Here is a 13,679-nt window from a genome sequence, read left to right as displayed (position 1 = left end):
AAGGACAAGCCCTGTAGCACTTCTGGAGAAGGCTGTGCACTTCTGCAGTTGTAAACGAGTGTGTCAGTAGCATTACTCCAATCCTGTGCCATATTTGTACTGACCAAGCAAGTGAGAGAGAAAAAAACTTTAGAAACACCAGCAGCCCAATTTTCATTATGTCCTCAAAGTCATGTAGTAGATGTTTGAAGCAAAATCCAAGCCAATTTTTCTTTAATCACAGCCTTCTCCCACTCTCCCAACAAATAGTGGATAATGATCATTACAGTCATTTCTGCAGAAATCAGCTGTGGTGTCCCAAACAGAAGATTAGAACCTTCAGCTGGAAGCAGCAGGACAGTGGAAAGCTTAAAAGCAACAACAGCAGCAGCAACAACAAAAAAACCCAACAAATCTCATTTAGCTTCAAGTGATACTTTGCAATAAAGGGAGAGGGCAGGGGCAGGGTAATTAAGAAATTAGCCACATGAGTGTAATTGTGTCCCAACAGAAGACTGGACTTGTCATTAGAGGATGCACTAGGGAGAATCTGAATATCAGAAAATGATACATGAGGTAAATGTGACAAAGCTTGACCAGTAAACACTTCAGAAAGACGCGTGTAACGAAAATGAGAAGGTAGTGAATCTGAGAAATTAGAATCAGGCAAAATAAAGACTTCCCTCTTTCTTCCGGATTATTTGGAGGGCTGGGTGTTGCATGGATTTTTTTTTTCCTTACGGCTTTGTGAGTCTCTGGCATGGGTAATTCAGAACAATGTGAGAATAATTATTCCAGCATTTCAGTCTGAGTATGCGAAATAGAACCTTGACCTACAGTTTCTGCCCTCCTCTGGTGGACTTGCACCTCTCTCTCTCTCTCTCTTGCTCTCTCGCTCTCTTGCTCTCTCACTCTCTCTTGCTCTAGCTCTCTCTCTCTCTTTCACTCTCCCTGGGGTTCTCTGATGGCAGTGTCGATCCTCGGTTTAAATATGAACCAGAGAGCAAAGCTAAAATGTCAACTCATACATAAACAGAACACTGCAGGTTCTACTTAAAGATAAAAATAATAAGGAAAAGCGCTTCATGAAATAGTAATCCTTCTGCCACGGTGCCCCATTTCCCTGCAACTTTTTTTTCCCCCTGTATTTTCCAGACAATTTTCTCTATTTTCCCTCACATGAAGTGACACAGACGTGCAATTTCTCACCCCTTTGGTTCAAATTGTGTGCCATTTTCTAGTGGCCCAGGCTTTTACTCTGTGTGTGTGTATGTGTGTGTGTGCACATGCACGTCTGGAATGGGCAATGCAGAACAATGTGAGAATAATTATTCATTACACGCATGCAGAAAAGAGGCATACTGCTTTGTCAAAATATTCCTTACACCATCTTCAACAGAAGAGACAATAGGTATGATTTAAAGAGTGTGTTTTCAAAGCATAGGCATCTAAAACAAGATACAGTTTTAAAACATTTTGTTTCATAGTCCTCCATTTGTCTTCCAAAGTTAAAGTTAAGTATGGCAGAATTAATTAAAAATGTGAGCAGGACAGCATTCTCCAGTCATTCTTCCCGGTTCTTGTGCCAGAGAAATGTGGAATACACTGTCACCTTAACAGGGTGTAGACACTTTCTAGAAACCGAGGGATCCTTGTTAAAATAATCATAATAAAAAGAAGAATAAGCTGTTAACCTTTTCTGAAAAGCCTTATTGTGACTGAAAAAACTCATGGAGGAAAGGAAGGAGAGGTTGAATGAATTCTGGTTTTGCCACTCTTACCATTAATATAGACCTAATACACAGGTTTCCTTTCTCTGCTTATCTCTGTATGTTTCCATCATGGAACTTTCCACACGAGCATTTACGACTAGGCGCTTGTAGGCTTTTCCGCTGGTTACTAAACTCAATCGCTCAAATCCCCTTAGAATCCAAGGGGAGACTTTGGCTGTGGATAAATGAATTTGGACCTGCCTTCCACACTGGCATTGATTTAACTTCGCTCTTGATGGTTCATTCACATCTGTGTGTTTTGCAGGCCATGTATCGTGGTAAATGCTGGGGATGAGAAACTTGGTGTAGAGTAGAAGGTAGCCATGTAAGTGGTGATATAATGATAAGGAAAATAACCAGTCAGATCCAGATTGGGACGATGTAACAGCAGAGGTAGGAGAAAGCACTTTTCCCTTGGTCATAGGCATCCCAGAGTGTGTTATCCTTTTGCTGGATCTGGAAAGTTTATCTTAAATCTGCCAAATACAGATTTGGTCCTCAAATTCCAATAGGATCATGTTCCAGTAAAACCCACTGTAAGGTCAAGCTATAAGTGACAGACCCCCTCTGCACAGCTGACTGCTGACATCATAGCTTGGCCACAGGGTCCTGTGGAGTGTGGGTTGTGAGTAGCAGTGGCTGCATGCTAGACATGAAGCTGGAGACCCAGAATATCAAAGGCTATGGGAGACAAGCAGAGCCATTACTGAGTGGGAATTTTTAATAACAGTCAATGCCCACGGGAGAAAAGTACGAAGATCTCACACCAACAGCTTCTCACTGCATCTCAACTAAGCAGAAAAATACGAGTAAACTAAACCGAAACTACTAGAAGGAAAGAAAGAATAAAGACCAGAGCAGAAGTAAATGAGATGGAGGCTAAAAAGTTTTAAAGATCAAGCTGGGCGCTGGCGGCTCACGCCTGTCATCCTAGCTACTCAGGAGGCTGAGATCTGAGGATCGTGGTTCAAAGCCAGCCTGGGCAGGAGAGACCGTGAGACTCCTGTCTCCAATAAACCACCAGAAAACCGGAAGTGGCGCTGTAGCTCAAGTGGTAGAGCACTCGCCTTGAGCTGAAGAGCTGAGGGACAGCGCCCAGGCCCAGAGTTCAAGTCCCACGACCGACAAAAAAAAAAAAAAGTTCTAAAGATCAGTGAACAACACGTGATCCTTTATAAACCTTGTGGACATAGATTAAGGAAAGGAGAACAAAATGCAGAATCAGAGATGAAATGGGAAGCATTACACCTGACCCCACAGAAACATAAAAGACCATTATTCACTTGCAAACAAATGTGATCATCTAGTAGAAATGAATAATTCTTAGAAGTACTCTACCAGGACAGGATTATGAAAACATAGAAAACCTAAAAGGACCAGTACCAACTAATGAGATGTTTTGGTGGGAGGCTTGCACCAAAACATTAATTAATTAATTTAATTAATTAATTTGAAAAAGTCCTTGAACAGGAAATGGCTTCACTGCTGGGTACTATCAAAAAAGACCTGATACCAATTCTCCTTCAGTTAATCAAAAAAAAATGAATTCTTCCAATTGCACTTTTATGAGTTCAACATTGCCATGATACAAAACCAATTCAGGGCAAAGCATCATCATTAATAACACTAAAAGTGCAGCCCACTTACTTGGATAAACAGCTGTACCAAATGCAAAGACACAATTCATGTCTGAGATAACAGCTACACCAAGAAATCTCTCACAAAGTACCAGTGAATGGGTTCCAACAGCTTGGTTAAGACCGTTTGGAACAACGGGTGTCTCGTCCTGCTGCTTACTCTCCTGAGTGCTAGATAAACTCTTTACAACTGAAGGAAAAAAAAATCATTCATCATGAGCAAGTAGAGTTCATCCGAGGGAGGCAAGGATGGCTCAATAAGTGCTAATCAATAGACGTGGTGCCCCATATTGACAGAATGAAGGACAGAAGCCATACGGTCATCACAATTGAGGCAGATAAGGCCTGAAATACAACCCAACATCTCTTCATGATAAAGAAAAAACCCTGCTGAACAAATTCAACAGACAAGGGTTGTCCCTCGACATACAAAGGCTGTCTGTTATAAGCCAACAGGGTGAATGGGAACAGCTGGATCTGTTGGTCTGAAATGGGGAACGGGGCAAGGATGTCTACTTGCACGTGTATTTGCCTTTTCCTTGTTTTGGTGGTACTCAGATTTGAACCCCCGTGTAGTGTAGTGCTCATTGTACGAGTTACTCGTCTAGGTGGGAAGAATTCACATGTGAACATTCGAAGGACAGTAATCACTATCCAGGGACTGAATTGGCTGCCCTAATCATTGGGAAATGAATGAATCTGCTACTGTCAGTCCGGAAGGAACAACAGGAACGCTGCTACCGCTGTGTCATGTTGCTGACATAAATAGGGAGAAAAGCATGTGGGCCAGGCTACTCTTAAACTAGTTTGTCTAGTCGACTGACCAACCTCTCAGCCTGTCTGCATTATGAGTCATTAGTTGTATGGATTTGGGGATTTTCTTGCTGTCCACCAAAATCCTAAACCAGTTTCTTTTTTCTTCTTATTTTTTCAGTCCTATGTTCTGCTGGCTCTTCATATACTTATTTTGCCATTTCTATTTTTCCTGTGAAGCCTTACCCCAAGCTCCTCTTTTTCTCTAGGTTTTTATTTTTATTTTTTGTATATGGTTTATGTTTGCTTGACACCTAGGATGGCATTTTGATACCTATATGTGTTAGATGAGGATAACTGGCCTATTATGTTAGACATGTATTATATCTTAGCATTTGGTACATTGGAAAAAAAATCTTTCTCCCAGCTTTTTGACAATGTCACTTCATTGAAATTTGCAATTAATTGTTACCAACCATATAATTCCCATGCATTAGAGTTTCTTACCCCAATCCTTCTGTACCCATTAACCGTCTACACAGATATGCAATTATTCCTCCATGTTTCAGGTAAAAAAATAAAATTCCCAACTTTGTCTCCTTTCTCCGTTATCTACTCTAATTCACCTTGGTACTTTTCAAACGTGTTGGCCGGGCCCAGTGTGATACTGTCATGTTCTCCAGTCTTATGGCAGCAACCCTAGCTGCCAAACAAGCCCTAGTTAAAGAAACTAATAATTTCCATGCTGAAAATCCAAAGACTACTTCTTTTCTTTAAGATTTTGCATTGCTCTCTTTAAGTAGTTATACAAAGGGCTCGCCATTTAACAATGCAGCTTATGAATACAATGTATCTTGATCAATGCCACCCCTTTCAACGTTGTCACCCATCCCTCCCCTACTCACCCCTTCCTTCACTCTCCCTAATTTTGTAGAATATACAATGGATTCTTGTCTGCATTTCTCTCCTCTTCATCCATCTACCCTCTTTCCCCTCGACCCCCACCCCACCCCTTTCAAGTACCCGCTTCCTGGTGTTTTATCTTGCTGAACTTTGCCTTTGCCTTTCTAAGGAATCACATTATTCGAGTTCTCCCTTGGATCTACCATATCTCAGTTAATGCATTTGTGTTCTCTTGCACACCACCCAACGCACTTCCTTAGGAGCTGGTAAGCTAAGTCTGGCTTCCACATATAAAGGAAGGCATGATGCCTTTGTCTCTCTAGGGCTAAATTACATCACCACGTCTTTCCATTCCTTTACCAAAGAACATTTCTCTCTCCTCTTCTATGTATTCTGACCACGTTGACCACATTTCCCACAGCAGACAATCTCTCCTTCTGGAAGCTTGATCTCTTGGCTTGTATAACATCATAACACACTTACTGGCTTTCTTCCTGATTAACCAGTATTTATTACACGCCTTCCAACGTTTCCACCCCTAAATACCAAAGTTCTTCTTCTCTCTCTCTTTTCTCTATAGTCTTCACCCAGGCAATTTTCCACCACCATGAGGTAATGCCACCTCAATACCGTTTTCCTGTCACTCATCCATCTCTCTTTTTTGAAGAGAGAAGTTTATAATTCCACTGTTTCCTGAATGGTTTTCAGATTCCTGAGACTTAGTGTCCAAAGACATTTTTTTGAATGACTTTCCTTCTCTTCTTCTTTTTTTTTTTTTTTGGTCCATCGTGGGACCTGAACTCTGGGCCTGGGCGCTGTCCCTCAGCTCTTCAGCTCAAGGCGAGCGCTCTACCCCTTGAGCCACAGCACCACTTCTGGCTTTTCTGCTTATATGGTGCTGAGGAATCGAACCCAAGGCCTCATGCATGCTAAGCAAGCACTCTACCACTAAGCCATCTTCCAAGATTACTTTCTCTCTCTTCTGACACCATTTTCTCTCCATGATTTGCTCTGTCTTACATTTACCAAAGAACACTTCACCCTCCTCTTCTATGTATTCTGACCATGTTGACCATGTTTCCCACAGCAGACAGTCTCTTCTTCTGGAAGTTTGATCTCTTGGCTTGATCTCATGACAACCTCCACCTCCAAATGATTCACCCATCCACAGCTCAGTATTCTTATTCATGATCAGTTCTATTCTGGACTTCTATACTATCTTCTTAGCCCATCTCCACACCTGCTTCTGAGATATGTCAGAGCTTCAGCCCCCACCTCCAACAGCTGTCTTTTATTTTCACAATATAAGTCCAGTATTCGTTTGCCTTGCCTAAGATCTCTCAAGAAAGGATTGCCAAAACGTTGTGAGAGAAATCCTCTGAGATCATTAATATGATCGGCGAACATGGACAACTCCACTTTGCCATTGGGATTCATCTATTCCTCTCTTCAGATTTGGTCCTCTCTGTAGACCTTTGCTCCCACTCTGAGTCATCTGATTAAAATGCTCTTCCTTCTCCTCTCCATCCACTACTCCTCTGACAACCTCCCTTGATATATCTCCTCCTCCAGAGACCTTGAGATCCTCAAGGCAAGGCCCCAGGGAAAAGCTGCAGGCCATGTGCCTCGTTCATCATGGTACCTGCCTTGACCAACCATCTTCCTCCCATTACTAGTGTCCACTCCAGCTTGATATACTGTATGTTTGGTAACCATAGCAGCCTTTGTTGTCTTTCTCTCTTTTGTAATTTAGTGGTTCACTAGGATGTGCTCAGTGCCTCCTATAAATACCTGTTGAACACAAAGTCTACTCTCCAATTCTCTCTTCAGCCAATTCTACCAGGTTCCCATCTCCATGCTGTGTTTCAGTCTTCCTTCCTCCGTCCCCCTCTTCCTCCACTTTACTTTCTGCAATCCTGCACCACAGACGCAGGCACGTACCAGATAGATAAAAAAATGTTCACCCACTGATCTTAAGTTCAGCACTAATTAAGATAGGACAACCTACTTTAAATACAGAAGCATACGCTCCACGGATCGATGTTCCACTTTCGTTTGATTTTCTCTTCCTTTTCCCTTAGGTAATAAAAACTTTGAGTGATTTTGAAGTCATCTGCTTCTTGAATGTCCTAGGAGAAAGAATTCAGTGGTAAAAATATCTCATACTGACTTTTCACTGATTCGTCACTAGTTTTTTCATCACTGAACAAACCAATTATTTATGGAGATCCTGCCTTGTATCATGCAATTCTATGATTTAAGTCTGCGGTCCACCTCCCACTCACAATCTTGGATATCTTGACATGTTTATTTATTCATTTCTCAATTTCTTTAAGGCTCAGATAGACAAAAATAACAACTAACATTCGGGAAAATGGTGAGAAGAAGAGAGCGATTCTATGTATGAGTGACTAGCAGGTGTTAAACTCCAGACAAGTAGTACCTGGCCTTATTCTTAACATTTCCATTCATTCGTTTCTACTTCTCCAGGCGGGCGTGAGTTCATGTATTCTTGTACAAAGTCTGAAGCATACCTAGTAGCTCATACCTAGTACTGCAAAGCCAGTCTGTGACCTTCCGACCAAACCTGTGCTGCTGCGCTGTCCTGTTAATAAAGCTTTGTTGGGGGCTGGGAAGTTGGCTCAGTGGTAGAGCGCTTGCCTTGCATGCATGACGCCCTGGGTTCGATTCCTCAGCACCACATAAGCAAAAAGAAAAAAGCCGGAAGTGGCGCTGTGACTCAAGTGGTAGAGCGCTAGCCTTGAGCTGAAGAGCTGAGGGACAGCGCCCAGGCCCAGAGTTCAGGCCCCACTACGGACCCAAAAAAAAAAAAAAATAAAGCTTTGTTGGCATACAGCTCACTCACCCATTGCGGAAGAATCTTCAGATGCCTTTGGGCTGTGGGGAGGGGGAGGGAAAACCGAGCAGCCGCCCCAGAGATTGTATGTCCTGCTCAGCAAAAACTGTTTTCCGCTTCCTTCTTCACAGAAAAAAGGGTAGCTCATTCATGCTACAGTGCGGATCTGATTTTTCTTCAGGAGCTAGCCCGGGGAATGTGAGCTTAATATTCTAATTTTTCTGTGAGGCTAATACCATCTTCCATGGTCATGCTACCTAGTTCCCCTAAACATTCATTTTCTCCATTCCAAAATTGGCTCAAGGTCTACCATAATATTTTCTCATAAGGTTAAATATTAAAATGAGTATAAAGTACTACAACTCTTTGGTGATAATTTTTTTTCCTTGGGTCCTTTTGAAGAATAAAGGGCTTATATTGATATTGAAAGTATTAATATTTATTACAATGATACAGCTACATGAAACCACTTTAGATCACAAGTCAGGGTAATCTTAGGCTATCATAAAATAAGAATTCGGTGGAAGAAAAATGGATTTTGATTGCAGAAAATACACAGAAAAGATGTGAGTTTAACATCACCTGTCACTTGAGTGCTATTTATCTGGTGCAGTCTGTGCCTTGGTTTAAACTCATCATGGTTAAGCTATAAGATTAAACCCTTTGTGTTCTAATTACTTTCCACTTCTAATTTGCTTTCCAAGGAACTGCTAGTATAAAAATCAACTGGAAAAAAATATTGCCCAAATTAAATTACTTAGAAAGGAGACCAACCTTGCTCTGTCCAATAGTTTATTCTGCTGTCTTTGTTTTTGTTTGTATCTCCTTCGTCATAGCTTGAAACAATAAAGCTATAAATATTTGTGGCTTTTTTTCTCTCACAGTAATGAAACAGTCAGTAATGTTGCCTACAGAGTTCCAATGTAAAATAATTGACCTTTTAGCCAGGTGCTGGTGGCTCACACCCATAATCCTAGCTACTTAGGAGGCTGAGATCCCAGGATCCCAGTTCAAAGCCAGCCCAGGCAGTAAAGCTTATATGTTGCTTGTCTCAATAAACAACTCAGAAAAAGCTCAAAGTGGTGGTGTGGTTCAAGTGGTAGAGCTCTTGCCTTGAGCAAAAGAAGTGCAGGAACTGCACCCAGGCCCTGAGTTCAAGCCCCAGGATCTTCCCACATGTACACACACACAATTGATCTTTTGAAGGTGCCATATAAAATTAAATGTTAATAAGTGATAAAATTGGAGATTTCTAGCCGGGCGCTGGTGGCTCACGCCTGTAATCCTAGCTACTCAGGAGGCTGAGATCTGAGGATTGCGGTTGCAAGCCAGCCCGGGCAGGAGAGAAGGTGAAACACCTATCTCCAATAAACCACCAGAAAACCGGAAGTGGCGCTGTGGCTCAAGTGGTAGAGTGCTCGCCTTGAGCTGAAGAGCTAAGGGACAGTGCCCAGGCCCAGAGTTCAAGCCCCACGACCACAAAAAAAAAAAAAAATTGGAGATTTCTTCCCCCCTCAGGAGGGAACCTAAAGCGAGCCTTGCCACCAGTGCTTTCTTTAGTTTTTGCTCTTTTCTTGTCTCCTCTCTTTGCTGATATGTAAGAAGATGACAGAATTTTAGCCTTCCAAGAACCCCAAACAGTGATAAGCCTGTGCTTCCCGGGAAACTCAGGATCTTCATCTGTGGGTACATAGGCAGATGGACTTCTAGTGACGCGGAGATGGCTCTTTCATGGAAGACCATGTTATCGTTATACAGTGACAGAGCGAGATATTCAAGGTCCCCGTGCTGGGGTAGGGGGCTAATGGAAAAATCCTTCATGATTGGGTTACAAAAATTAAAAAAAAAAGTCTTTCCACCATATTGGAACTAACTCCACTGCTAGTCCACATCAAGAAGGAAAGTGTTTACAATGGTCAGCTTCTGCCTGGGTGAACAATTCACAACCAACCAGGAAACCTGAATGTAGGTAGCAAAAGAGATAAACAAAGGACAAACAGAATTGCAGGGTAGCTATGACACCTGCCAAAGACAGGGTGGCTTCCTTTCCAGAGTTTGAATGAGTGGTCACCAAAATCACCTATAGCTCTTATTATTATTATTATTATTATTAGCCTTTGAGGAACCTCTGGTTGGTGTCTCAAGCCCATCCACCCTTCATTCTCTGATGGAAGCAACTTACATGTGCAGGGGCCATGGACAGTTTCCTTATTTATTATTATTTGGTTTAAATTTAAAAAAAATACATACTGTGAAGCTTTCCAAGCTTCTTTGTGTGATGGCTCCTGTCTTCCTCTCTCTTTGCTTAGGCTCCTATTAGCAGAGAGAGGAGCAGGCCGGTTCCACTGGAAATAAATGACGCCTCTGTTTTCATAATACGAGGATGGACAGAGGAGAGCTTAGAAAGCCATTTGAACCCATGTCGCTTGAAGTGTCTGTCTCTGATGTATAGAACCTCTGGCGTTAATATAAAGCGGCACAGCCTTTTGAAAGTTCACAGCTGGGTCCCCTTAAAATAGCACAAGCAAGCGTGGTGAAGGATTGTGGGAAAAAAAATAAATGAAGCCCCTCTGTTCAGAAACAGATACTCTCTTCTCCCCAAAAGCTGTTCTCAAGATGGGGCACCAGCCATGCAGAGTGCAAACAATTTCTCTCTGATGTGTTATTTTTTTTTAAAAAAAGAACACATTGTGATTACAGAGATTCCATTTTTCCAATATAATGCTGAGATTCTTAAGATGAACTCTGTTGGCTCACACCTATAATCCCAGCTACTCAGGAGGCTGAGATCTGAGCACCCTGGTTCAAAGCCAGTTGGAGTCAGGAAAGACCATGAGATTCTTGTCTCCAATTTACCACCCGAAAACACTATGTGGAGGTCTGGCTCAAGTGGTAGAACACCAGCCTTCAGCAAATAAACTGAGAGATAGCGCCCAGGCTTGACTTCAAGCCCCAGTACTGGTGCACACGCTCGCACACACACGTGCACACACACACACATACACACACACTCACTAACTCATTAACTCTGTGATGTGACAATTCTAGTATTTCTCCATTGCCACCAACCTCCCCTTTCATGGGATGGAAAGATATGGTCCATGTGTGAGACTTGTGTGTACTTTATAAAATTCATATCCAATAAGGCTGCTTGGTTGTTTTCTGTGCTGGATATATTTAGAAATGAGACAAAGGAACAAGAGTGGAGGAGGGGTAGAGGTCTGACTAGGTCCCAAGGAGAAGAAAATGGGTTTTGCGTGTTCTCTTTCCTAGGATTAAAAAAAAAAATCAAAACCACCACCACCACTTTTTAAAAATCCCACAAAGTCCAAATACCTCATTTGACTCAGAATCTAACGACAAATGGATTCTGAAGAAAGACGGAGCAATCTAGGTTTTCTGAGCTGTTTCCTGTCCTGATCGCATTTGGTTGACAACTGGCTTAATGACAGCACATATTAGAACCATTTCTCCACCGCCACATGTCAAAGATTTCAGAGAGAGAGAAAAAAAGAAAAAAAACAGGAAAGCTGCCCCTCGGCCTCTCATTTGAATTATTGTCCGGATGAAGTGGCGTGCGGGTAGGTTCGCTCCCAGTCAACGCTTCTTGCTTTTTTTCTTTTTTCCCTTTCCAGGAAGGATGCGTGCATGACACCGGGGTGGCTGGAAAGGAGGTCGTGGTAAGTCCCACCCTATTTTGTTTCTTCCTCTGGAAATAGGTGGACTTTGTTGTTGTGCAAAACTTGCTCAGCAGCTCTTGGGGGTGGGGGGCTTGGTGAGTGTGCATCTCTGATCAATTACACAAAGGGAGTCTGGTGGGGGAAAAGTGAAATGCTTGCCCAGACCCCTATCACGTGTCCCTCGTGTTTCTAGGTGTGTGTTTGCTGTGAGCCTGACACCATGGCTCTAATCTATTAGAGTGGGTCATGGCCAATGCTGCAAGAGGCTCCTGTGTGAACTCCTGTTCCATCCTGGTCAGTCCCAACTAACTGTGCAGTAATTACTGTGCTTTTCATGGTCGTCGTCATTGTTAATCTCTTATGAAGAAGGAGTTGCCTAAAATAGTACCTGGCTCTAGAGATGAATATGATACACATTTAAGGCAGTGGAGATCCTAGGCTGGAGCCCATCACAGTGTGCTGGTGTTTCTGCCTCTTAGCGTCGTTTAGTTACTGTTTTCCCTTGAAGGTGAGGGTGTTAAACCTGAGGTTACATTGCGCCCCCGTCATGTCAACACACAAGCAAACGAGGGGACTTGAACTTGTACGGCCCACTTTTTCCTGGGCGTCTAATGGACAGACACTGGACTTGTCTTCCTCCTGGGGAGAGAATCATACCGAAGAACTTTCAGTGGCTTCCTGAATCTCCCCAAATAGAAGCAAACAACAGTCAGCATCTTTATATTTAATACATATAACAAGGAAATATTGTAAAAGGGAAGGAGGAAGAAAGTGGAGAAAAGGAAGGGAAAGAAGGAGTGAGGGAGAGAAGGAAGGGAGGAATGGAAGACAGAAAGGGAGAAAGGGAGAGAGGAAAAAAGAAGAAAGGAGGGAAGAAGGGAAGAGAAGTGAAGGAGAGAGAAGGAAGAGAAGGAGGGAGGGAAGAAGGAAGGAAGAAAGGGAGGGAGAGAGGAAGGGCATTTTAGAAGGAGTGAGGAAGAGAGGAAGAAATGGAGGAACAGAGGAAAAGAGGAAGAGAAAATAAAATAGGGAAGAAGGTAGGAAAGAAAGGAGGGAGGAAGAGAACAATGAAAGACATCACGATGAGGGGAAGAAAGTATGGAGGGAAGATGGGAAAGAGAAAGGGAAGGAGAAAGGAAGAAAGGGAAGAGAATGGGGAAGGGAGAGAGGAAAGGAAGTGGGAAAGGGAGGGAAGAAGAGGAGGGAGGAGGGTGGAAGGCTGGAGGGGAAGGAAGGAGGAAGGAAGGAAGATTTCCTGTATGGGGGAAGACGTGCTACCTATCTGTCTGGGCTTGTCTGCGGTGGCTGATGAGTAAAGCTGTCAGTGGCTGGTTTGTCCCGTGACTGGTTTTCGTTGCGGTGAGGACTTGGTCGTAGGCGTGAGAAGGGAGAGCAGAATGTAATCTGTGCTCGGCTTCTGGTGTATGATCAACTCTTCTTCCAGAACTGTGGAAGCATCTCTGTTTCTGGGGAACTTTTACAGGTGATGACCATGTGTCTGTGAGTCATCCAGAGATACCGCATTTGGAATATCACAGGCCAGCCGACAGGAAATGTTGGCTGAGTCCAGGTTGCATAGAGTCCACTGTCTCTAGCTGGATCAAGCCCTGGAAATGCTCTGGTCTCTGGAAACGTGGATGGCTATCTTGGACTGTTGAATGACAATGAGAGGGGAAAAGCCATTTGTATTTACATTACTTGTAAGTTGAAACCGAGCTGAAATGGAAGGTAAGGCTTGAAGTTCTGCTAAAGAGATTCCCCCCACATACACACACATACACCCCCCCACACACCCCCCCCCAAAGAGGGTGGCAGGGACAGGGCCCAAGTTTGTGTAATAAACCCAACAGGCCATGTCATGGTGCCTGAACTCATCTCCAAGCTCTGGGAGATGAGGGGATTGAATGGGAAAAAAAAAAAAAGAAATCACAGGACACCAGAGAAAGACACAGCTCCAAAGACAAGGTTGTGTAAGAGAGAGCTTGGAATTCAAGCGGCGACAGAAAGGAAGGCCAGCCCTAAATATGTCCGCCGGTGACATGTTGAAGGTGGAATTGCTTAGGCTGTCTTTGTAGCAGTGATGGAATCTCTTAATCTC

This window comes from Dipodomys ordii, unplaced genomic scaffold (genome assembly GCF_000151885.1).
Source record: "Dipodomys ordii isolate 6190 unplaced genomic scaffold, Dord_2.0 Scaffold112, whole genome shotgun sequence".
Classification (NCBI taxonomy): domain Eukaryota; kingdom Metazoa; phylum Chordata; class Mammalia; order Rodentia; family Heteromyidae; genus Dipodomys; species Dipodomys ordii.
This window is presented reverse-complemented; position numbering follows the sequence as displayed.